At 33.7% G+C, this 24,340-nt stretch overlaps 1 protein-coding gene across 1 annotated transcript in view; it reads right to left on the bottom strand.

Annotated features, from left to right (window-relative positions):
• The window catches only part of LOC111061083 (5'-AMP-activated protein kinase subunit gamma-1), a 281,502-nt gene extending 258,254 nt beyond the window's left edge, over positions 1-23,248 (bottom strand). The window contains exon 1 of the mRNA XM_022348773.2: positions 22,918-23,248. The gene's annotated coding sequence lies outside the window, so the exon portion shown is untranslated. The remainder of the gene's footprint in view (positions 1-22,917) is intronic.
• Between the last annotated feature and the right edge of the window lie 1,092 nt (positions 23,249-24,340).

Below are 24,340 nucleotides of genomic sequence, written 5' to 3'. Positions count from 1 at the left end.
ATTTTTAACAATAGGGAGGAATAAATAAGGAGGTAGATAATCATCATAAAAAAATAAAATCTAATCAAAGAATATTCACAAACTGCATAATTTGCGATAAACAGATAATTACAACGAATGACAATATGGAGTTCTTGATCATTACAGTACAGTAGCAAAAATCACTCATCACAAAAATATCTAGTACTAGTCAATTACTTGAATGAAAAAGTACGGAAGTAATATTGTCAAAGAATCGTCTGATATAAAGCAAGTGAAAATTATACTTCTAACATCTTTGTGTCATAAATTCCTCTTGTGATGATAAAATGATAATATTCTTCAAAGCAAATTATTATTTTTTAGTATCTGCTTCCTAAAACACGTTCATGTGATGCATGATCCAGGTAATGCAATAGCATTAAATATTTTTCAGAGGTAGAATTTAAAATTGAAGCTATGAAATTAAATCAAGAATTTAAGATTAATCATTGAATGATGTAAATTGAAAGATATAATAGACCAAGTAAAACAAAAGCGTTATGCAGTGAAATGATAAGTTAGCGGAAATATTAGTTTTTACAAGAAAAAAATAGATCCACAAGATCATTATTTGATTAAATTCTTGAATAATTCTAATTTTTCGGGCTTACTTTGCTAAAAATGTGTTCATTATTGAATCAAAAGAAAGCAAAGAAGCCCTTTCATGTTCATTATTTATGATGCTTAAATTTATTAGTCTTTGCTGGGTCATAGTATTATTTTCTTAAATAGGTCTTAATAAAATCAATTTACTGAAACTTCTCTCTCCAGATGCCACAGGAACTGGAAGTTTTACAAATATTTTAAGAGCTACACATATATGTTTGGATAACCCTCTTGCAACTTGCTCTTACACAATATTCTGAGTAGCGAAGATGCTGCTGTTGTGACTTCCAGTTCATCTTCTGCAGTTGGGGCATGAAACTTGAAACTCTCGATTTCATTCGGAAGTTCTTCTTCGTTCAAATCGACAGTTGAACCTAATTTCCAAAGAATCATGTTTTTTGACTCAGGGAACCTTGAAACGTAAGTTTGAAATTAGGGTACCTACCTTATATTTTTGGAAAGCAATAATTTCCTTAACTATGGTAGTAGGTAGGGCAAGGAAAGTAAAATTCAAATTCAATTTTATTAAGCCAAAACACTTTAAAAATGGATATAAGACTAAATTTCCATAACCATTGCGCTCTATAATATACATTATATTCTAATATAATGCCTTTCAAGTGCTTAAATTTTCAACGTTACTAGATTTCATGTTCAAATTCATTTGAGCTATTTTTGATGGAAGCATCTATTACGATCCTATCCCAAAACTACAGTCCTTTACTATTGATCTAGCCTGGGCTTGTGGTGTTGGCTGGGAATAAACCGTCAATCGGACACGGAAAATTGTCCATTAGACTAACCTAACCTTACACGAAACACGACTAGGCTTGAGTGCATAAATGCAAACTCGTGTCGGACGCCAACATAAGCAAGCTATTCCATTACACAATAATTCAGTGTCGCTACGAAATTCGGCCAAAGATGGGTAACATTGCACTCCATGCAGAATGTACAAAACTCAAACGCTGACTTATATCAAAGCAGGTGAGAATAGTCTCTTAGCTAAGACTGAGCCTGAGACTTAGCCTGAAGACAAGAGTACATCACTGTTATCTATCACATCTATGACTGTTATTATTCAAATGTTATAGAAAAATGTATTTGAGAGGTATTGAAAATATTTCAAAACATACATAATATTTTATAATTTCATGGAAAAACCCATAAACTGAGTTCTTATAAAGTCAAAAAGAAGGAAACTGAGATTTGAAGTGATGACCCTTCAATTGACTAATCGAGAGCTGGACGAAAAATTTTCACGGCGTAAAACTAAACAAAATAATCTAAACTAACAAATAATTAGAATTCTGTGATGACGAAAGATAATTTTACATTACTGTAACTCTCGTATTTTATAAGAGTAACTCCTAGTACAGTTTCACGGGAATGAGGTTTATGAGGTAGATAGGTCCAGGGAGGAGTGCAATTTTGTTTTTCATATGTTGTTTATGGGATAACTATACAAGAAATTAAAAGTGAATAGGCAATGGTAAACCTCAAAGAAGATAAACATAGATGAAAAGGTAACATCTGAATAAAATAAAGTGACTTGGTTGATTTAAGTAAGCAATATAATGGAAGAATCAGTTGAATTTTAAACCCTACAGTTTTTCATACGTGATGTATTTTTTGCAACAGTAAATTTGGCCACTGAGCTTCAAATAATTCTCTGTGGGTGGAATTTAGAAGCAGTACGCTTCACTAGCACATAAACTGGTAGCTGGGAAATTCCGCTTGAAGCTGACCTACATTTTTCTCTTTGTTCGGACCACCAAAAGACATTCGCTCCCATCCCCCAACTCACCAAAGACCCCAACATACTTGCCTGGAGCCATTTCTTCCAACAACATTCGGAAAAATGCAGAGAATGCATTTTTCTCAATGCATGAGTGCAGTTGCAGAGGTTTATAAAACTTCCCAAATGTAGGAATAATATGACCAACAGAACCCTAAAACTAACGTACATCAATGTTTCATTGAATACTTGAGCTGAAAAGTATGAATTATTCGAACTACGTTCCACAATTTGTCTTGAAAATAAATTGATTGTGGAAAATGCTGAACCTGACTTTAATTACATAGAAAATGTTACAGTGGTTGAAGGTGAAATTGTCGCTAATTATTGCCCAATAACCAACTACTTGTTTTGAATAATGATGAGGAGGCTATGCCATTCTAAAATGTACTTTCCTTGGCTCTTATCCAACTATTCATACTTTCAAGGTGCTGTTCTATGCGCTTATTCGTTGTATACAATATCCTTTTATCCGTCAACTCTGTAAAAAGCCGCATCCTAATAAAACATTATTACATTAATGAACAAATGATTGAAGGGCGTGTCATTCCTGTTTTCATCAAGTTGATGAGATGATTAGATTTACAAAAATCTGTAAGCATTTCAAAAAGAATATCCGTAAGCATTAATTTCATAATACATTTTTATCACAGAGACTCATGAAAAATACTGAATCTAGATAAATTCTACTTTGTCTGAATGCAAATTATATTTTTCCCATTCATTGGTTTTAAAGGAAAACATTGAGAAGGGAAGTATAATAATGTATCAGATGGGCGAGAGGTGGGTGAGAGAAGAACAAACAAACCAGGCAAATGACATGTAACAGGCTAAGAAGTAATCACTAACACTACTATGATCACCGTTGATAAACTAGTATCTACTATTATCATTGTAATAAAAAATAATTTTCAACACTATGCTTAACGAATGTGAACTATGACATTTATATTGAATGAAAAAAGACTAAGAAATTGTCAAAAAACCACTGACTCTCTGAGTTTAAACTCTAAACTCTCTGAGTTTATCAGAGATTGACAATGGTGTAATAACCGAAACCGGTCTTTCTAAATATCAATAAATCAGTGGTTTTTTGACAATTTCTTAGTCTTTTTTCATTCAATATGAATAATTACCACAATATTAACTTCTCAACTACACAAAAAAATATATATATGAAATTTATCATTTGAAGCTTAATTTTGCTGGAGGATTTTTTGGTATTGCCTAATATCTTAATTAGTATAATGTTAGTGGAAGAACTATAATGTGAATCCAACACTATATAATTGCATAAATAAAAATTCAAGTGGAATAAAAGTAAATTCAAAACTACTTTTTGTATTAATAAATTAGTAATCCATAAGTTTGCATTTAATTACATAAACTAGTTTGGGCAGTGGAGAATTGCATAAAAATTTGTACTTGAGATCTGGTTTTTTCAATTTTTTTGGTAATTATTTTTAAACACAATATAGGTCAACGAACAAGAGTGACTGAGACCCCAGTCATGATTAATTGCAAGCATAAATTCGGTTGAGGTCAAAGAGATGGCAAGTAGAGTACAACGACGAGTTTCAAAGAGACAGAAAACAAATTAACAAGTGAGCGAAAATATGAACATGATGTGAACAGATAAGAGAGAGAAAATAAAAAGAGCGAGTGGAAAAACGCTGTTTGCTGAAACATGTTCTGAAAATAGACCACGGGCATGCGGTCAGCGAACAACTAATGCCAGAGAAGAAAAAAAAACCAAAAACAGAAATGAGACAGTGCGAATACCTACATTCAAAACGCTTGCTTGCTCTTCGGAAGCAGATTTGATATTTGTCAATAGTATATTTGACAGACCGAAAGAAATTAAGTACAGGGGTGGAAATTGGAAATATAAATATCTTATTGCGAGAAAGAAAAGTGAGAATACTCTACAATCTCAATCCCAACACTCGACAATGTCACTTCCTACAGAGAAACTTCCCCTTATAAAGGCCAACACACACATCAGCAGACAGACGTCTTTCGCTGTGTGCGTTTGCATTAAAAGAATGATCACAGTATAAAAATGTGTATTTTACATGCTTGACTGTGAAAATTTAGGTTTATACAAAAAATAAAGGTTTCTGATGAATCCACTCCCCTTTTTCAAAAAGGAAAAGGACTCAATCAGATATGCGAAAATATTATTCTAATTTACTCAGTCTCATGGAAAAATACAAAAGTTTATCTTTTGAATTTGGAATGTATAGAGAACGAGATGATATTCACCCATTTGAGGCGAAGTTCTCACGATTCAACAATAATTCAGATTCAAGTTCGTTCACTGTTGAATATGTTAATTATTGTTAGTGTCTCAGAACGGAAGACAAGTTTCATCCAGTATGAAGTATCCTTATCACGCGAAGAACCATATTGGCTTGAAAAATGTGCAAATTACAAGAATAATACAATTCAATTGAGATAAAATAATAGAGTGCTATGATTACTTTTTACTACAATATATTTATAACGAAAACCCAATTAAACACTACGTAAGAGAGAGGTTGTCAATAATGGTAATTCTAAATTTGGAAAATAATGTGTTGCAATGTCACTAGAACAGTCAATATTACTGTATTTGAGCATAACCGAAGGATGCAAATGGCTCAGTTTTTGTATCGACAGTAAAGGAAATGTATAAATACAATTCACTTTTTTCGAACCAATTATATACTTGAGATATTTGAAATTCAGATTCATGGTTTTGAATAACTAGCAACATTGAATGTACCGGTACTATTCATATTCATAAAATAGAAGATTAAGCCCTGATTTATTCATTCATTATTTTCTGATTTCTGGTCTATTTTAAATACCATATAGATTTATTATTATTATTATGTGCTCTTTATTGATCTTAGTCTAGTTCCAGACTATTACATAGAGTGAAGATACCGTAATATTATTTGTAAGTTTTATAAGTTTTAAAGATACCATTTAAAACTCATATTAAACCTAGATTTATATTGTCTCTGATTATTATTATTATTATTGAATGTAAATAATTTAAAAAAAAATATTATCTATTTTACTAAAAACATTGAAATCTGAGAGATATAGGCTCCCTAATTCTCTAAAGTATTGTGCGAAAATCGACAGTTTCATATGTATACATTTGATCAGTGGTGCACAACCAGCGGCCCTCGACGCCGATATATGTGGCCATGTATGCAATGTTACTCCCTAAAGTCAGAATCAAACTGCAAACAAAAGATTACTTGAGTTGAATTACTTCCTTGAGTTGACCATGTCACTTTTCTTCTCTCGTAGTGACAAGAAGCATCAAACACTGTCCCAGACAACATGAATATTAATCTATTTCAAGCATAACACCCTAATAATTTGAAATTAGACAAGTTTTGAATCTCATTAGCTATTGAGGTGAGGACAGAAAATGTACAATACCGGTAGGTACCTTACGGCCCGCCACTATTCATTTGAAATAATCCTCAAATAATAAAACGTTAGGCACCCCTGCATTTATATGACAGTGATAGTAGAAATTAATTTCAATAGAAACAAACATTTTTCTATTGTGGATCATAGAGCACACTATATCTGAAAAAATAAAACGTTTCCTCATTGGAAGAGGGAGACAAAAAATTAGTATCACTAAAAATATCTCAGACTAATCTTGTAAGAGCTACACCAGTTCTTTTGAGATAACAAAAATTCCAAGCACAATCCTGTGACGCTAAAGCAAAAACCACGACACTGAGTAGGAACGCAATTAGCAACGATATAACACAAGCCTACTGTTCGGAAATAATTAAATCATTCGTTCGGCTAGGTCGAACACTATTGTACAAGTGGCATAATGCTCATCCTCCTTTTCAAGGTCATTCTTGTACACCGACAACACCACGTCTAGTGCGTCAGCTGACATATGGTAGGGTATTCAGATCCAGCCTCTTCCTGACTGGGCTAGAACAAAATTTGGCAGAGTTTCTTTCAATAAAGAATAAATAATCAATAATCCCCACAAATGATTATTGAACAGATTCATAAGCAATGCATTGCATCTCTACAAGGTATGATGAGTTCAAAATATATGAAGTTAGCATCAGACACAACATTGTAATAGTTTTGTTTATAAAATAAAAAAATCTGGTGTGGCGCACTCACACAACTTTCCTTGCCGTTATGAAAATTTATCACCTGGCGCTAGTGTTCACGCGCATCTCAAGTCTACTATTGAAAGATCCAAGGCAGCTGGTGACAATACAATAACACTGGAGACACACGAAGTCTGCTATCTCTTCATAATGAATGATTCAATAGAATAGAAATAGAACAGTTTGCAATTGGAATAATAACATTTTCTCGAATTTCGAGCTTATTTTCAATTTTAGGTGAAAATGTTACTGAACATTAATTGTAGAGATTTTCATGCTTAAACTTTTCACTTAGAATTTTATGTTTAAATTTTATCTGAAGCCTGATAATTGAGAATCTAACATCAAAATTTGCATAGATGGGGCGGAGCTTCAGAAATTTTTACAGAAAATTAATCAAAATCGTTGGTGCCGTTTTCGAGAAAATAACGAAAGACCCTGTTTTTGACAACATTTTCTCCATTTTAGCCGCCATCTTGAATTGCATTAGGTCGAAATTGTTCGTATCGGAACCTTATATTGTAAGGACCTCAAGTTCCAAATTTCAAGTCATTCCGTTAATTGGGACAATTCGTTTATCGTGTACACAGACGCACATACACTCATACACACACACATACAGACCAATACCCAAAAACCACTTTTTTTGACTCAGGGGACCTTGAAACATATTGAAATTTAGAAATGGGGGTACCTCATTTTTTTCGGAAAGCAATACTTTCCTTACCTATGGTAAGGAAATAGGTAATAGGGCAAGGAGAGTAAAAATCCAGCCTCAAATTTTGACATTCAATAACTTTTTTATGTGTGCACCGAATTTGATTTTTTTAGTTGTGTTTGTTATGTTCAGGAGCAGGTTTATGGCCTATCAAATTTATGATCCGACTTCAGGACTCTTTCCTACGGTCCTTCAAAGTTTACATGTTATCCTTATGGGAGAAGATTTGTGAGCTGACCATACACAGAAATAAAAATCAGCTGTTATAATCATTGCGTCATCCAACAGTCGTCGGTAGATTTGTTTTTCTATTTTCTTTCTACTGATTCACAGATTTTCAATTCTTAATAATGCTTTAAATGTAGAATATGCACAGAAAATCAGCAGCAAGGAGATATACCATTCAATTTCCCAGCAAGCTGTATTCAACTATAATCTCAAGATACAAACTGCTGTACAACTAACTAAGCACATAGGAAGTCCATATTGAGATATAGAAGTAAATACTGATTGTTGGATAATTTTCATAAAAATATAGTGCATCAGATGAAGCTAAGGCTTAGTACACCTGAGGAGGCGCGGCTTGGTGATACAAAGTGTTGATCTTATGGAGATTGCCTTATCACACCGTCAGGGGCGCCCCCCCCCCAAGGATCAGATAAATAATGAAAATGCGGGTCTATCTACACGAATCCTCAGAATCTCATACTGATTTAATACTCTTTTTCAACAGCAGTAGTATAATTCCTCCTACAGTATCAACAAGGTAGGAAAATTGCCTTGAAAATATGGATACGGGTACGGAGTAATGAAGAATACTGTATATTTTTCTCTGTGGTATGGTTGAAGCTTGAATATAGAATGGGTACAATTATTGATCAGGGCACAATAAGTGAGTTATTGCATAAATTTCAACGTGAGAATTAAGAATTTGCAAGATGTCACAGTGAAAGCAAAAGAAAGGGCACAATCAGACAATCAATGTATGTACAGTGTTGGTGAAAATTATGGGAACAGCTTAATGTTTATTTAGCTTTCTAACTGAAAGTTATTTTCCAATTAGAATACTATCCATAATGAAATTGTTGAAATTGTCATTGTAAAAGAAAAATTTATCTTTTTCCATGATTTTTAAGAAATCTGTTTCAGTGTATTCCTACTTTAGGGCCTCTCTGTAAGACCTATATTTCTAATAAATATTTCATGATTATAACTAATAATGTATTATGTTTGTATTGATGTTTCAACCACATTTGTATAAAACTGGAAAAAAATGAAACATATTAAAACATCTTCGAATGTAACATTTATGGGGAAAACCACAGGACCTTCAATCCTTCGGTGGTATTCCTTCCCCCACCTCTTGGTTTTTGCCCCCCCCCTTGCAGTTTGGTGAAATGGCGCCACTGCACACCGTTCCACGCCATGCCCGATTCAGTGTGTGTGAGTTCTTCCATTCAAACCAATAAGCAAGATAAGTTCGCCGGGCCAGATAGTAGTGAATGATTTAATAGAATCAACAGTAGCCAACAGTTTGCAATTAAATAATCACATTTTCTCGAATTTCCAGCTTATTTTCAATTTCAGGTGAAAATGTTACTGAACATCAATTGTAGAAATTTTTATGCTGAATCTTTTCCACTTGAATTATTTTGTTTAAATTGTATCTGAAACCTGATAATTGGAAATCTAAAATCAAACTTTGCTTAGATGGAGCGGAGCTCCTGAAATATTTACAGACATGGGACTCATGGCAGTTGATAGAGCTTATCAATGACTATTTTAGGTATAAATTTGATCAAAATCGTTAAAGCCGTTTTTGAGAAAAACTCTGTTTTTGACGCCATTTTAGCCGCCATCTTGAATTGCATTTGATCGAAATTGTTCCTGTCGGATCCTTATAGTGAAAGGACCTAAAGTTTCAAATTTCAAGTCATTCCGTTACTTGGGAGATGAGAGATATCGTGTACACAGACGCACACACACACACACACACACACACACACACACACACACACACACACACACACACACACACACACACACACACACACATACAGCCAATACAAAAAAAAAACACTTTTTTGGACTCAGGGGACCTTGAAACGTATAGAAATTTAGAAATAGGGGTACCTTAATTTTTTTCGGAAAGCAATACTTTCCTTACCTATGGTAATAGGGCAAGGAAAGTAGAAATGGAAAGTATACAATATTTTGAAAAATATTTTACTATTTTGTTGTTGTTCAGTACCGTATATAACAATGATTTCTAAAATTACGTATTTTTCCAATTTTGAATATATTTTCAGCTCAAATAGACTGCTCTCAAAAATTCTCAGATTCGATCTCATCAACTTTTGCCATCGAATTACACGTATCGTATATTAGAAACTCTAGCTTCTTGCATCTAGCAGAGAAAAAGAGTCAAAGAAAACTGTTTCACTGATTCAATAAGGGGGAAATCATCCAAGTAAGGATATTTCTATTAGCGTACAATTTGCTAAATTTTCGAACACTTCCTGATCATAGTACATCACCGCTCCATTACGAGGTTGATTGGACATAAAATCTACACTGAAAAGCTTCAAGCAGACAACATAGTAGGCTAGTGGAGGATTTGTCTCTTTTAAAGCTGCAATAAAATTCCTGATTCCACTCTCTCAAATTGCAAGGGGAATGGTCTGGAAACATCTCATGAAACTTTATACTATGACTCTATTTAAAAGTAACTTCAACGGAGAACAGACCAATTACGAAATTGAATGCCCCTTTTGCACTTGGAGAAAAAAGTAATGTGCAAAAATTTGTCATGCATAGTAATAGTTATTTTCCTACAGATACCCTGAAAAGTGACCATTTGTGCACTGATTGCAGGCTGCAAAGAATCACTTTTCCGCACTAGTGCGCAAAGTGAGTACTTTGCGTACTCCAGATTTGCAGCATGACAACGCAAAATAGTTAGTAGGTTATATGGAGCACCCAGTGCAGCAAAATCAAAATTAAGTTGGTAACAGTGAGTGGGCTGCTATAGTGAGCAGAGGTGCAACCAAGCACAACGCGCTAATTATTACTATTATTATATTATAACCAAGGACAACGACAGCACAGTGCCACCACAGCACACACCACACAGCCGCTTCCCCGCCATTCAAACACTACTACATTATTCAGGCAATTTTACCCATAATTATTACCCACTTTTCATATTCAATGGTAACTGTAGGAAAAATTTAATGTGAAATACGTGCGCAAAGTTCGTTTGCTGCACTCAAGAAACCATTCCGCCCTCGCCTACGGCTCGGGCGTAAACGTTTCTTTCGATGCAGCAAACTGTCACTTTGCGCACTAGTTGCACAAATAACTATTGTGCAACTAGTGCGCAAAGTGACATTTTGCTGCACCGAAAGAAACGTTTATGCACGAGCCGTAGGCGAGTGCGGAATAATGGTTTCTTGAGTGCAGCAAACGAACTTTGCGCACGTATTTCACATTAAATTTTTCCTACAGTTACCATTGAATATGAAAAGTGGGTAATTATGGGTGAAATTCCCTGAAATCCATCAAATGTTTTTCTGTGTAATCTTATTATTAATAAAAACCTTAATTTAAAATTTAAAATTGAATAATAATAATTAAATTAATCAAGGCACATAATAAATAGGCAATGCCGTTCTACACTACCATATTATAACGTGGACCTCACTATACCACAGTCAGTGTTACCAACTTAATTTTTATTTTCCTGCACTGGTGCTCCATATAACCTACTAACTATTTTGCATTGTCATGCTGCAAATCTGGAGTACGCAAAGTAATACTTTGCGCACTAGAGCGGAAAAGTATCTGTTCTGTAAAAAAGTATCGGTATCTGTAGGAAAAATATGTGAAGTATTTTTCATATAATCGTCACATTGGGCCACAAAAGACATATTCATTCATATTTCATACATTATTTTATGCAACTACTTTTTGTTCAAATCATTGGGAAATTTATTTATACAACTATTTATGATTTCAATGTTTAGGAGAGAACAAGAAGAGAAAAGATAATTTTTTCTTAACACTTGATATTTTTTATCTTTTTGTTTGCTGTGCTGTATTCTGTCTCTATCTCTGATCGCAATCTCTCATATACTTGAAAAAAACAGCAAGAATTTCTAAATATACGTGGGATTTGACAATTATTGCAAACCTTGTTTTCTTTTAGACAACTTCAGGTATGATAGCGAAATAATTTATAGAAATAATGCAATGAAAATACCTTTGATTCATAATAGTCTAGTTCAACCAGGAATAAAAACATAATAAAGAAAATTTAGAATGGAAGAGAATTTCAAATGCACATGATCAATGGTTATTCCATCATCAGACTAGTTCATTTCAAATTGCCATAGCCGCAATTTAAAAACAAAAGAGTTGTTTGTAACATGGGCTAGCAGCGAATAGCACTTCAGTAATTGCATCTAATCAAGTGCTAATTCTTTCAGCGCCAAATAGACAGCACATAACTGCCCATCAAAAGCACAAATTCAACTCAACTTGACAGCTAACTTGTGATTTCTATTTATGAACATTGAAACACAAAAATATTTTTAGCTTACAGCTACAACTAAATCATTACTTATTTATAGTGGATGTTATTAGCAGTAAAGCCTGTACGAGCAATTTCTCGTCTGATTCATCACGGAGTTCAGGATTAAATGGACTATAAAAATATTTTTTAAATTGTTTACTCTACTTCTCCAATAACATAGAAGTACATATTGTAAGTATTTAAAACCCACAATTGTTCAAGTGTTGATTATATTGTAGAAAATAACCATTTTGGATAAGAAGGCTTGTAGTCGAAACTAATAACAAAACTAACGAGAAACTAGATTGTTGTTATGCACGAATGTCAATCTCAAGAAAACCTCTAGTAATCATATTGTATCCTATCAAAAAAATCTAATTCAGTACCTGCTGATGATCAAAATGTGGATGCTTCAAGCAATGGTGTACATTGATTTGGTGCACATTGCAGTTAGTCTGACAAATTGTGTCGAAGGAACAGAAAATGAATACTTCATCAGAAGCAGAAAAACTACCTTCAAAGCTGTAAAAAACTTATTCCGGTTCAAAAACAATGTTTTTAGTATAAGATAAATATAAATATAGAAGGATAATGAGGATTTATATCACAATCATCAACAAATTAATAATCTGAAAGTCGTTTTTGGTGGTTCAGAAAGCACTGAAAGATATAGGTTCTCTCTGTCACCAGCTCCCTTGCAAACCAGGAGCTTGAGTGGTCACCAGTCACCAGCCTCATCAAAGTAAAAAAAGTGTTTTTACAAATCTAAGAGCATGTGAAGAAGTAAAAATGTCGCTTTACTAAACTGAATCTGAATATAGGAGACCTCATCTCTCAAAGCGTAATATACTATTCGTTACAGTTTCCCTAGAAAATATATTGATTTACAATGCGATTGATGTTAGTGTATAGTCATCATTGTTTCATAATGGAATAGCAAGTGAATAAAAATTATTCTGATCATACATTATAATGAGAAACCCTATCTTCAATTACATAAACAATCAACTCAAATCAACAAGTTTTTCAATTCTTATATCCACTATACGTTTCAATCCAACTAAGTTGAAGCCGGCAGTTGAGCTAGAGTGATGACTGTCACTCAATACACAAATGCGGCAACAGTGAGAGGAGAATGGTAAAGCACTCCACTTTAGTGAATAACCATGTTTGAAATGGCGATGAGGAAGACCTTGACCTAGCCCACAGGCACAGCCACACCCAGAGTGCATTTGCGTGCGGATGCAAGTGGACAGGTGTGAGAGCAACACACGCCAATATATTTCAACATATTTAGTATTGGTTAGCAAGGGATGGGCATGCCGGTGCCTTCAAACATGTCAGATTCTGATCATCCAACAATGCACTCCTCAAACGTGAAAATAAATGTGAAGAGCTGAATGGAAAGAAGACGTGAAAAATAATGTTATTGATAAATTTTCATTCAATATCACCTGCGGGCTATTTGAAACTACAATTATAACAATCGTTGAATTTTATTTATTCGATCATGATCAATTGATCATTTGAGCGTAACTTTTGTGTATTTTTATCCAGTTTTTCAACCGTCAAAATTCAAAATGTTCAGTTTTTGAGTAAAAATGGACTAAATTTTAGAAGAGGGTTTAAAAAAATTTTTTTTTACTAAATTTTTGACGGTTTTTCAACCGTCAAAATTCAAAATGTTTAGTTTTTGAGTAAAAATGGACTGAATTTTAGAAGAGTGAAATCATAAACCTATTTCGGACTTTTAAAATGTTAGACATACCTAAATTTAGGAGAGAAAAAGTACAAGGAGTATCCTTAGTTTTTCTCTCTCGGTCAGTGCTTTCTTGTAAAAATAATAAATAAATGATTAGTCTGCACTTGCACAAGGATTATTCCAAGATTAGTCAATCTAAGGATTTCAGTCAACATTTTTGATCGCAAAATAGCTAGACAATCGGTAGTATTTTGGACTTACATCGGTAAATTTTCTACTTCAAGTTCAAATTTTCACTGGAAAATACCAATTATCGACACAAATAATCCTCTTTTAAGACCGTAGACGATATATGAATATTTAACTAAATTACGAGAAATAAACAGTCGGGCGCTATTCTCCAAACATTAGTCGTGCTAACTAAAACAAAGCTACTAGTGCGAAAAGCCATATCACTTGAAGGTCGATTTGTGAATGCGATATGGTGCCAAGTCGTTAAATCACTGAGAATACATTACCGGTGAATCTTTCTGACTTGAAGCTTCATTTAAGATTGACATTTGCTTTCTTTCACAATTATGAACCAATGAGTTTTTGGTAGGACGAAACAGATTTAGATGATAATAAAATTGAAGAGTTTATTCGAGCTTAAACAAATTAGAAAATACAATGGTCTACAAATTTCATTTCGAGTGCTCCATTGGCCTATTACTATGTAGAAAACATAAAATTATAATGTTTCTCTATTCTATACTAGACTATTACTCAATAACAAATAATAGCTCTATCGATTCATGGATTGTAGTCTATTGTAAACTAGTAATCATTGGATTTTCAAATTGAAATGAGTCACAGAGTCACACGACCAAAATTTTAGAGAGATACTGTAGTTGAATTTTTAAAGTATAATTCAACACGACGATAATCTGATGATCTTTTTAAATGCAGATTTCACAGACCAGTTTTCTACGCCAAATAGGGTTCAGTATATAAAGCAATTTCCAAAATTGAGAATGACTACTTTTGATTCAATGGATTGCCCATATATAGGATACAGTATTATGTATCAATCTGGTGAATTTTCAAGGTTTCCAGTCAGTCATCTATTCCAACTTTCGAAACCCATAACCCAGACAATATGTACCGGTATTCGATGTTAGGAAAAATGCATTATGTTATGTCTAAGAACGGTGACCGGAGCTTTGGGGCAAGGAATTTTGGGAACAACTAGTAGAAAGAGGAATTTTGGGACCAAGTCTGGGGTCTCTACCAGCGAGGTGATTAACAAACATTAGTTGGACCTTTCGAAAGGTTCACACGCTTCTGTTTTTGAATAAAAATCATTCAGATTTATTTTTAGAAATAGTTCTGTGTACTGAATACATTATCATCTTGCCATCTTCAGAAGGTCTCTTTCTCTTGATCTAATGAAAACTAAAAATTCATACTTTCCTGATCAAGTAGCAGAAATAGGCTAATAATTCAATTTTAAAATTTGAATAAATGAATATATAAAGTTTATTAAATAAATATTTCTATATAGTTGAATAGGCCTGCAATTGACTCCCTAATTCTGTGTTCAACGCCTTTGTGTTGAAGAACAATGTCCAACCACCTGTTGGAGACACCTGATTCCACCTGCGAAGACGACCCATCCTCTTCTATGTCGGAACCCTTTAGTCCCAAAGTTCCTAGCACCGTCTATAACGGTTCATATTATAGCTTTTTTCGTAAAAGTTTGAAAAACTGTGACATTGCGATTCCAAAATTAACAAAATATCCTGAAAGTTCCACAAGAAATAGCTTCTCTTGACTGTAATCAACTTCCAGTACTGTTAATAGTGCGAGGTTAATAGTTTTCAAGTCGTACAAATTGATGTCACAGTATACAATCTATTAGATCCTTCAATTGAAATTAATCTCTGGTTGCTGAAGTGCCATTTTTCTCATAGAAAAGTCAACAGTGAGACTCAAGATTACAATACAATTCTAACTAGCAGTTCATAAAAAACTGGGATAGGCCAGCCTGGTCACTCGGTATTATCAGTATTATTATATGCTGGAAAAGCTCACACTTTTCTACAAGAATAAGAGCTAGTAATTCTCAACTACCATAGTCAACAAAATCAAAATGATAAAAATATAAGACATACTTATATTAATACTACTATGTATTAAAGTGATAGGGGTTGGTTTTCAAAATAAATAAGTGCATTAAACCTATTCGAAAACAGCAGATCTCTGAATGAACAGGTTTGGTCAGTTGAAGATTAAATAAAGCTATTATCTGCACAATGATGGTGTTTGAGCAGGGAGATGGGATGAGTGTCAGTCAGTCAGTCCAGCTCTAGCTAGAGCCATTTTGTGTCATGTCACTGAGCCATTTAGCGAATCGCGTCTCTGGCTGTCACACACTCGCTATGTTGATGGAAGCGTTTCGATAACAATAATAGAAGCTAGCACGACTGCCATATAATACTCTATGAGGTTTGCGTCTCAACTCAGCAACTGAGTATGCCGTCTGCATACTGAATGATGTGTCCAGCACATCCCTCTCCCTCCCCACCACACAATGACGCACAAGCCAACTGGTCGGTCTGCACATTATTTATCTTGACAAAATTATGAAGCAGTATTTAGAACTGGCTAATTCTGACATGATAAATTCAACTATATACAAATGCATTTCTTGTTGAACGGGGGTTGATGCTTTGACCGATTACAACTATATTAAGGCTTTTCGGTACACTTTTTTATTATTTAAATTAGATATTCTTTTTCAATATAATTGTTAAGAGTGAGAATATTATAATATAATAGTATATTATAAGAGTGAGAAAAAGTATCAACTGAAATTTTCAAGTGGTCTAATAAGCGAGTTACGGGTTGTTGAATTGCTAAAGTGCTTTCCAGATTCCGTTTTCTTTCCAGATCATAAACGATTTCGACTATATTATTAGAACTTCTCTTGGAAATTCAAAAAAGTATCTTTCCAAACTAAAACATTTTATTCCCCATATCGTTCATCAATAAAAAAGTAACATTTTTTGTAAATTCGATAACTTGTTTATTTTGGCATTAATCGCAAAAACACGCATATTAGAACAAAGCCAATTATATACTGAATATATTAAAAAAAAACTCCAATAGAAAATTTGAAACCGTTTATGATCTGGAAAAAACGGAGTTTAGCACTTCAACAACCCATAACTCGCTTATTAGACAAGTTGAAAATTTCAGTTGCCACTTTTTCTCACTCTTTTAATGATCTTAACAATAATATTGAAAAATATTATCCAATTTAAATAAAAATAAAAAAGTGTACCGAACAGCCTTAAAGATCGTTAGTTTGAAACGAACAACTATATTCCGTGCAAATATTAGTTTGCAGCACGAAGCCTTATGGCCAATGTTATTTGAATGGAAAAATAAGTGCACACGGTTGCCATTGCCGTTTTTATGCTGATTCTGTCAAAAAAGCCTACGCTCTGTTTTTCGCTCTTGCTCTCCCACAATTATTTCACAGGATTTCTGGATTCTGGGTACATGAAGCGCGCATTCGAGGGGGTGATAATTATTCTTATTCATCTGTTCACACAAATCATTTGTAAAGAGCAGGTTATAAATGAGAGATATTTAATATTCATATGTTAAGGTATGTCCATACATGCCGAAACGAACCTCGAACTGCGCAGTGAACCACGCAATTTACCGTGCATCGCGAAGAAGTTATTCTATTTGAATTGAAAATTATTTCAGTTCTTATAAATTTATTATTCATGATGTTCAAAACTTTTTCAATTCGGTTCCATGACTTCGCATTTCCAGATTTTTCCAATTTCTAAATTCACGGATGAAATAAAGGGAAATGCGCTGCTATAAATGATTTATTTCAGTGGAAACGCTAACAAAATATTGCTACTAGTTACAATCGGAAGATAGTAATAAAACTTGACCTGAATTGATTCTTCTAGTTCATGCCTATTGATAAAACACTTGAGATTTTTCATTCACGGCAAACGGTAAGTATGGATATTATGATGAGCAGCGTCTCTTCTCATTGACATTCACTTAATTTTTGATAATTTTCAAGTATTATACTATAATATAGCATGAAAAGACTACGATTCTATGAAACTTTGAAATGACAAATGAGAGATATAAGAGTCAATGCAATACTAAAACAAACACTTCTATGTGAGACCCTTTTGTTGTAATTATCACAGAAAAATAATTTATTTTGACATTCATAACCGTGAATTGATATTTCTCAACAAATTTAATAATATATTCCAATCAACCTCATGGTGATGTTAATACCGAAGTTTCAGTTTTCTGTGTTGATTACTGTAAAACTGTGGTATCACTTGTGAATTGGCTAAATAAATTTTGATAAGAATAAAAAATAACAAAACGTAATAGCTTGGAAAAGACTGGTCTACAGTTTTCTGTATTGCATGCATTCATCAAAGCAGCCTTGGATTTACAAAGTGCGTGATTGAAGTGAATAATATGATGTTTTTACGGGCAGGATTGAGTTTTTATAGCTGGTTATGCAATATTGTATGTTGGTTTATTGGATATTCCAATTTCAACTGAGCAAACAAAGTTTGCTTACTTTGTTACATTACAAATAATAATAATAATGTACGTACCAATAATGTATTTTCCAATGAAAATTTTCAACAATTTTTAAATTTTAAAACTGCTGATATAATACTGAAGGAATCAACTGAGGAAACATTGAGACGGTCAGTAATATTGACTATTTTATTGAGCATATCATTGAAGGTCAAACTATTGACGTTTTTATGTTTGACGCAGATTTTTGCAATAATTGTACTACAGTAGTAAGTTGGAATGTTTCGTTGACTAGTACGTTAAATCACATTCACTAGAAACTTTACAGATTCGTTTTGCAGTTATCTTGGAAGAACACTTCCACATGAAAAAAATTAAAAATTGCATTTAGAATTTATTGACCTGATAAAAAATCCAGTTTAAAGGCACACTTGACGCGAAATTTTATAGCTTTTTAATTGATGAGGAAATTTATGGCACAGCTACGGTGATTTATTGCAAGATTTTTTCCATATATTTGTACATTATTTTTAGCGGTTTTTACTACAAAATGATTCATACGTTTGCAAAACTTGCACCCTGCATTTAATTCAAAAAGAAAGATTCATTATCGCAGCAAAACATTGTAGTAATCGGACATTTCCCTATAATATTAGCAATAAAATTCATTTGCAAAATCCTTGCAACTACAATATCCAATTTTCTTCATTTTCGCAAATAAGAAATATTTTAATATTACCGTGGAATTCCAAGAGAAGTGATAATTTCTCCAGTCAAAAATTGAATAAGAGCATAAAGAAGGGATAACTATTCCCAGTTTCTGATAATTAGATAATTTCGAATATCAATATGATAGAAGTGGAAGATATTTATACTTTAAATGTAGAGTTTCTAATCCCCAATTCAATTCAATTTATTACTTGTCATGGCTGAACAATGGTAAGCATAGACAATAGTCACGTACATTAAAATTTTAACATTCATTTACAAAGTAAGACTAGATAAATTTTTAAAATTGTGAAAATATAATATTTGTAAACTTATAAAAATAATATGTCAGTTACAACCTGTCAGTGTTTGAGCCTCTTTCAAGTGGTTCGGCAACGAATCAAATACTTTCTTACCCATATGCTGTGAGCTAGATTTGTAAAAGGTCGTTCTGTGTGGCTCAATTATCAACGCACCTTTGGATTTTGTGTTATGACTATGGATATTTGACCCTGTTGTCCAATTTGTCTTGTATTTGAAGGCAAAGTTAGAAACGTAATATATATGAAGAGCAGGGACAGTCATTATTGCCGCTGATCGGAAGAGGGAACGGCATGAGGATCTCGGTGGCTTTCTAAATATAATTCGAATTATTCTCTTTTGTGCCCTAAAGACCGGCAGAGAGTTTCCTGAGCCCCCCCAAAGAAGTATTCCATAGGACAGTAGAGGTTCGAATATATAGTGACAACTGCCTCTCAGTCGAGCATACTTGAAAGACTTGACACCAGAAAAGCTGCAGAATTTAGTTTTTTCAGGAGTGAATCAATGTGAACAGTCCATGACAAGCCCTGGTCAATTGCCAATCCCAAGAAACCGGCAGAAGAGGAGGACTGCACATCCTCACCATCTATACTGAATGGGACCAAGCTTGGAGGTGATCTATGAATCTGAAATTCAATAAAAGATGTTTTGGTAATATTCACCTCCAACTTATTTGCCCTGCACCAGTTGGTCACCTCACAAAGAACAGCATTTCCAGTCAACTGAAGTTCTTCTATATTTTTAGCCGTTACCAGGAAATTTGCATCGTCAGCAAAAAGAACAGACTTGGCTGAATGAACATTAGCAGGGAGGTCGTTCATATATATAAGAAACAGCAGTGGACCCAGTATTGAACCCTGTGGAACTCCCCTTCCTATAGGACAAAGCTTAGATCTAAATTTTGCATTCACAACTGCACCCTCCATACCCTCAATCTCCACAACTTGGCTCCTCCCACTCAGATAGGATCTTATCAAAGATAGGCAGTTACCATGGATCCCATAGTAATAAAGCTTTCTGATAAGAATCTCATGGTCCAAGCTGTCAAATGCTTTTTCAAGATCAACAAAGAAACCCAGTACTTTGTGACCACGATCTAGAGATGAATAAATATTACTTATGAAGGCCTCCAGAGCATCAACAGTTGACTTCTTAGGCTGAAATCCATACTGAGACCCTGAAAAGAGATTGTTTCCCTGAAAGTGTGCAAACAAAAGGTCATAAATTCCTCTCTCCCAAATCTTTGACAATGAGTTCAAGTTAGCTATTGGTCTATAATTATTAACTTCCTTCCGAGAGCCTTTTTTGAAAACTGGTTTGAGTTTGGAAATTTTGAAGCAAGACGGGAACGATCCAGAGGTAAGTGACTCATTTAGTAACAGGGTCACAGGACTACTGACACATTGAAAGAATTGAATACCTCAGTATCCTTGATGGTATGTCATCAATTCCACTTGACATTTTCTTCTTCAACCTAACAGCCATATACATAACCTCCTGTTCAGTCCACACTGAGGGCTCGTAAATAACGTCATTTCCAGAATCTGAGTTTGCAAGCAGTGCAGTGAAAGAGAGGTTATCCACATGATCATCATCATGTCCAGAAGAGACCACTACGGAAAAGCAATCACTGAACGCCTCAGCAACCTCACTCAGAGAGTCAACTGTGATACCACCAGTCTCAATTGGATAGTTGAAACCGTTTTTGGAAGGGAGTTCCTTCTTAATCAACAATCAATCTTCTGGAGTAATCTGTCTTGAGAGATCGGATTTCATCCAGAAAGATAGGAGACCAATCACATTGGCACAGAAAGGCTGAGAGCTTTGCCTTGCTTTGATTTGAGAAGGATCTCTTCCTAACTAACTCATGAGGATTTGCGAGATAGTCCAGTCACTATATACATTGGTGCATGCAATTTATATTGTAGTTCTGATTTTTCAATATATTATTTGGGTACATAAGAGAAGTTCAAAACCAATTTCTTCATGCAAAATTTCCTTGTGCTAGATACAGGGTGGCCCAAAAACCTCGTATTTTCCTAGAGCGCTCTCCCTGGTCTCAGATTGTAGAGCACAAAAATACGCCCAGAGGGATTTTGAATTATACATCCAAATGTTAACAATCGGAAGATATTGTTGATCAAAAACTAAAATTCATCAAAATGGATTTTTCCTTCAAATTTAACTCATTTTTGAAAAATCATAACTCAGTAGTCATTGGATATAGAGAGTTCCGAATGATCTCATTTCATTCAGAGTTTTATGATCTAAAAAAAAGGCAAGAGCACATTTTTCTGTCCGATTACGAGATTTGGCAGAAATACCTAAAAACTGGAAAATGAGCCGAAAATACGAGGTTTTTGGGCCAACCTGTATCTAGCACAAGGAAATTTTGCGTGAAGAAATTGGTTTTGAACTTCTCTTACGTACCCAAATAATATATTGAAAAATCAGAACTACAATATAAATTGCAAGCACCCCCCTTTTTAATGTCTATATTGACTGGACTAAGATGAAGAGGCAACAAAATGATCACTTCCTGAGCAAAGTGGTCAGACAAAGACAGGTAGACAATTAATTTTATTATAATTCACATAAAAAATAAATTCATAGAACTATTCTCGAGTAAGTTATTAATTGGACGATTTTTCACTTGAGAAGGAGCTCACTTTTCATTTAACTGAATTGAAATAGTAGTGGCGAGATTATAATGAAATTTCAATTTGTGGTTGATGAATAGTAGCAAGATGAGAAAATAGCCTACTGTACCAGTCCATGAATAACATGATGTAGCCTACCAATGATTCAGTATTAATCATGCATTATGGCGGCATGATTGCCACTTTTCTTTTTACAACGCCTTCTATAGGCCTATAGTAGATACAGTAGCTGTGATTCAAATCATCCCAGTATATCTAATTCAATATCAATTCTTAATTTTTGTAAATAATTATTAATTCTATATCAAATATATTTACTAATCATGAAATTTATTTTTAATAATAGCCTAAATTGACAATAATGAATGATCATAATTGGGTTATTATGCTAATCCTCTGGAAGATCATTAACTTACCATGTGTTAAGACGATTTGACAACGGTGCGGAGCTAGAAATGAATGGAGTTATCTGCTTTGCCTAATGACAGACAACGATAGCAGACTAATGTTAATTGGGTGCTGACTTTATAAAATATAGAAAATACTTTATATCTTATTACTATAAGCTTAGTTTGAAATTAAGTAGTACCTAATCCTGCTAGAATGCTAAATGCAACCCAAGAAATAAAATCAATCTGATTAAATATCTTATTTGCATTATGATAAATGAATAAATACCCTAATAAAACTATTATATTATTATAAAAATATTAAGCATAGAGGATTTCTAAATAATTATTGATTCTGGTGAGTTGCATAGCACAGGAAAAAAATAGATCCTAATGTTTGTATTGTTTTAGTAGGAATCAATACGCTTATTTAATGTTGTAGGCCTACTAACTGTTGTTTACCATTGTAATAATAATTTACTCAAATACTTTTTAGAAGTAGAATTTAATAAGTAGCAATGACTAAGTTATAACTGATTCAAGTTAAGTAGTAAAATGTAAATACTGGAATTAGAATACAGACAACATCTTGAACATAAAAATATGGAAGATATTGCAAAACATACCGTAGTCGAAATGACTTGAAAATATAAAATCAATACAAGCATTGAACACATAATTTGAATTACCTGGAAAGTTAGAAACCGGAAGATATAGCTTCAAAAAGGATGACAGAAAGGCTCGAGCAGGAGCCCGATTGAAAAAATCAGCTGCTGGAAAACATAACCTGTACTGTTATCTTCGATCATAGAAATACATCATTGCACAATAGCAGAGCATTCACTAGGAAAACACTGCACTTCACTCACAAATCATTGCAACACAAAGCTAAGTAACAAAACAAATTTTACGAAAATGGCGGGATAAAACACATTTTTCTTCTTTTAGATTACATTCAACAAACCGATCACAGTAGCTTTACAAGCTGGCCGAAAACTGAACGATCCGATGCGATAACTGTGGAGCAGAATGTGCATAACGGGTGGGCAATCTCTGTGGACTGTAGTTCCAGTTCTTGCCACCAGAGCCCAATACTGTACGGAGCAAGTTTGCAACTGATTTGTGTTGGTACTTTGAATGTACTTATTACTGTATTTTTCTTTGCCTTGTTTTATATTAATTGAATCCTGTTTTTTATCATTTCTAGTAAAAAATAATAAGATATATTATATCAAAAAAGTTTTTTCATACAGACATAATTATTATTTGGTAGCAAAATTAGAAACTAGTAACTAGGTAACATGTAGGCTATTATCCTACAATAAGACTGGAGATCGATCCTCATTCCTTATAATTTCTTTTTCACTAGTTTATGGCTCGGTTGCACAAAAGCCGGATTAATTTTAATCATAATTTTTTTTTTAAATCAATCAGAGAGGGTTTTTCTGAAAAGAAGGCTTCTCTGATTGGTTCTCGTGAAAGTAATCACGATTGAAATTTAACCGGCTTTTAAATTTTGTCCTTAAAATTTAACCGGAACTATGTCCTATCATTGATCAGCTCCTTTGAATTGAATTTTGCAGAATTTCTACGTAGAGGTTGATTAATATGAACGCAGCACAAGAAATACACCAAATACTAAATTTTTAATACTGTGTACCGGTACATTTAAAAACATTATAGGCCTAAATAATAGATATTCAATTTAATCCAAAATTTATTTATTTTGCACATAAATACAAAATTTATGACAAAAAATAATTGTTTGTTTACATAATATTCACCTTTCACTAGAATCCTATAGGCCTACTACTAAACGAGCAACTTCGGTTTTATGTTTATATGTTTGTATTTCACCGGATCTCGAAAACGGCTCTAACGATTCTCACGAAATTCAGAACATACGGTAGTGGGTTTATAATAAAGATTCGATTGCACTAGGTCTCATCCCAGGGAAAACTCGCTGAAGGACATTAAAAGGATAATTATTATTCATCGTTGGATAAACAGCTGATAATAATTATTTCGTCGTCTGTTGGTGATTGAAGTAAGTGAGTGAGCGAGTTCATGTGTGTGGGACTGTGTCAAAATTATGACTCAGCTGTTGAACTT

This window comes from Nilaparvata lugens, chromosome 3, assembly GCF_014356525.2.
Source record: "Nilaparvata lugens isolate BPH chromosome 3, ASM1435652v1, whole genome shotgun sequence".
In the NCBI taxonomy this organism is placed as follows: Eukaryota; Metazoa; Arthropoda; class Insecta; order Hemiptera; family Delphacidae; genus Nilaparvata; species Nilaparvata lugens.
Note: the sequence above shows the minus strand (reverse complement) of the source record. Positions and strands in the feature narration are given on the sequence as shown.